Below are 3,841 nucleotides of genomic sequence, written 5' to 3' on the forward strand. Positions count from 1 at the left end.
ATAGCATAATAATGAAACATATTAAAGGAAATACCATAATCACTACAGTATTACTGTTGATAGGTAGATGTATTTACTTTCTTCTCCTTCTCCTTTCTTCTCTCTCCCCTACCTCTCTCTCTCCCCCTCTCTCCCTTCTTCTCTCTCTCCCTTCTCTCTCTTCCTATGAGTTTAAGTACACAACGGTTGGTCGGTGTTATTTACGGCCACTGTTGCCGTAGCTGTTGGGTTCTAATTGGCAGTACGGTGAACTGTGTAATCTCTGTTCTGTTCTCGAAACGACCAACGGTTACAGGTTTTTACGTTCTGTAAATGTCTCATTCCACATCACCTTGCCCACTATGAAGCGTCGTCCATAGATGCATGACGCATAACACAAAAAAAAATAAAAACACAATATTTACAATTAAAGCGCATGTGTTATGAAGAAAATGGAGAGAGAGAAGGGTTGTCCATGAGGGCACTCCAGTAAAGTCCTCCACCAAAAAAGTGATAGTTTCCTATATATTCTGACGATGTGGTATCTGGTTCATTTGTTTCCAATATTGTGGCATCGACTAATATTACTCAAAAATAAATATATGTACGTATAAATTCTGCATGGTAAACCGGAAACTAAAAGAAAAATAAACATTTGAGTTCCTAATATTTTTAGTAGACCGTGAGATATTTTGCTTAGGTTCCTCTTACTCTAAAAGAGTATTTGGTCTTCTAGAATATAGAGTTTAGCGTGGAAAAAACACTTTTTTTTAGCGTTTACTACATGTTTTTACACCCTGTGGTCAATTAAATCCTCTTTCCTTTCTCAACCCTAGTATTTATCTATTGTTCTTCACGAAGCAAATAGTAGATCTGGGATTGTTTGGTTGGTTAAGAGTGTGGTCAGTGTTATCCAGAATTCGGTTGTGGTGTCTAGTTGGTGACTGGCTAATTTGAAATCTCCGGATCCATCAAAAAAAGATGTTAGTGGCTATGGACAAAGCCCTAATGGCTATGTCACTTGAAGATGATGATGCTCCGTTTAATCTACCGGATCTACTAGAATTTAGTTCTTGTGAACGGAATGTTCTGAGTTTGGTTGGAAGAATCTTGAATCCAAACTGTCAGTCAGTTGCTGGATCTATTCACGAACTGCCGAGGAAGTGGCAAAAGTATGACAAGGTATGTGGCATAGCTCTGTCAAAAGAAAATTTCAGTTTATTTTTGATAGTGAGCACGACCTGAAGGATGTTCTATAGAAGGGATTTCATACTACAAATGAATGGGGTATAGTGGTGGAGCGATGGTCAGAGATCCCACCACCAAATTCGCTTCAATTTGTAACTTTGTGGGTTCAAATACGTAACATCCCAATCAACCACTACACAGCTGCAGCGATTACTTCGATAGGAGAGATTGTTGGTCAAGTCCTCCAAGTTGCCTTCGATCCTGATATTACACAAGCTAACCCTTATGTCAGAGTTCAAGTCAAATTCGATGTATCTAAGCCGTTAAGGAAATCTAAGGTTATAGGCCTGCCCATAACCAGTCAGTAGAAATTTTCTTCTACTATGAAAGAGTACAAAAGAGATGCTACTCCTGCCAGCGTCTTACTCATGAGATGACGGTTTGCCCAATCTGGGTAAAAGCTAATCAAGATGCTGCTATGGCCAGAAGAAGAGGGGAGCACATCCTTAAACCCAAGCTTGATCATGTCCTGAAAGAGTCTGATCCTCTCTACGGGGTGTTAGGTGAGCATCAAGTGGGTCTTAACCCTCTCTCGGGTCGTCCTCGTATTGCTCCCGAAGTACTGGAAGGAATGCACCAGTATCTCCTTACAACAAATGGAGAAGAGCTGGTAGTTAAAGAAGGGAGAGTAAATAAGTCACTGGCTGAGGCTGAAAAGTCACCGTTTACTCAAAAATCTGTTCTTAGCCTGGAAGCGGTCCCTATTGTCTCTCATGATGTAGATATTGGCAAAGGACTTGTGTTCGGTTACGAGTCTGATGGTTCCTCTGCACAACTAAGAATCAGTAACCAGTTGAGCCAATCAAAAAGGGGAGGTGGTCCAAACCTGTCGGATGAGTATGGTTCGTCGGGAAGAAGACCTTCTGTCAACGCTGATGGAGTTATGTCAGGCTCATCTGATGCTTCTGATGTTTTCAAGACTAGTTATTTGGTTTATAGGATAGGCTTCTCTAAAGCTGGTCCTTCCGGCTCTAGTCTGAAAAATAAGAAGTCTAGAAAGAGGCAACAGAAGAAAGCTAGAATGCTGAAAGGTAAAGATGTGGGTATCATGATTGGTGATATGATAAAAGACCCAGAATTATCTAAAGGAAAAGTGGAAAAAAGGAAGGCGGATACTGTTCTGGACGTTGATTCCAGTGCTGGAAGAGCAAAAGCACCATTGATGGTCCCAAAGGAGGGACTGTCGCTCACCTGATGTGAATTCTGAGTTGAACTGCCAGGGATTGGGCGGCCTCAAGATCTGACAGTTCCTAGGATCTTTTTCTTAATGGAGACGATGAATTGTAAAAACGTCATTGTAGATATTCAAGTGGATCCAGTAAATAACATGGATGGGTTAGCTATCTTTTGGAAGAAGAATGTTGATATTTCGGTTATATATGAAGACAGAAATATGCTAGACTTAGCTGTACAGTTTGGAGGTTTCAGCTTTTATCTTACTGGTGTGTATGGGAATCCAAACGCTTCATTTCAAAATCAAGTGTGGGAAAGATTAACAAGAATTGGTATTGCTAGAAAAGGGTGTTGGTGCATGGTTGGGGATTTTAATGAGATATTGAACAACTCAGAAAAACAGGGAGGGCCAAGAAGAAGTGAAGCATCATTTCTACCATCTAATATATTAAAGGAGAAGTCGAGAGGGCTCATAGCCAATCTCACAAAATTTGACCTCTCTTGCTCTTAATGAAAATTACTCCTGAAAAATTTTCGGACAAGCTTTTGTTCTCTATTTAGGTTGCTGAAACGCACCACATTCATCCTCAGACTTAAGATTACTAATTTGCCATTAATGAGATTCAAAACTGGACCTTTTTACCCTTATTTAAGTTTTAATTTTTTTTTAAAATATATAAAAACGAAAATTAAAAAAAAAAATGAATTTTGTTTTACAAAATCGGAAATATAATATATTTACACAATATCTCTTTTTTTAAAAATAGAAGATAAATATTAGAATATATTACGAATATTTGTTTAAAGAAAATTTCTATTTTTTAAAATATTAAAATGGTAATGATAATTATGACGATTTTCCTTCTAAGCTATATATATAGAAGCTCAGCCAAAACAGTAGAAGTCGAATTCGTTAAGCTAAACATATATTTTGAGAGTATAATGTTTCTTTTGTATTATTTTGGCTCTAATGAATCAACTTTACTATTGTGTGATTCTGATTTTTTTTTTTTTTCATGTTGATGTACTATCCATATGCTTTGGTGCTTTGCATGATTAATTTTTATGCTGCTATAATTTTCAATTATTATGTTGAATCATATCAAAAGTTTTACTCATTTTGTACTGTTTGGCTGTGTTTTAGGTATACCTGCCATGGACCATGGATGTTTTTTTGTATATCAAAAACAAGATTAGACGAACAAGTTGATGAAGCAAGCAAAAAAATCAAATCGGTAAAGTATTTTTAAGAATTGTATTTTTTTTATATATAGTGGTGATTGTTATTCAATTTTATTCTCTTGATTAAACATGATCATATTTTTATTCCATGATTTTTTATTCTACAAGCAAATGAGCAAAGACAACTTTTGACAATTTTATATGATTCATTGGATACTAATTTTTATGTTTTTTTTTGTAGTGGTTGTTTGGAGAGCAA

Source organism: Camelina sativa, chromosome 17, assembly GCF_000633955.1.
Source record: "Camelina sativa cultivar DH55 chromosome 17, Cs, whole genome shotgun sequence".
In the NCBI taxonomy this organism is placed as follows: Eukaryota; Viridiplantae; Streptophyta; class Magnoliopsida; order Brassicales; family Brassicaceae; genus Camelina; species Camelina sativa.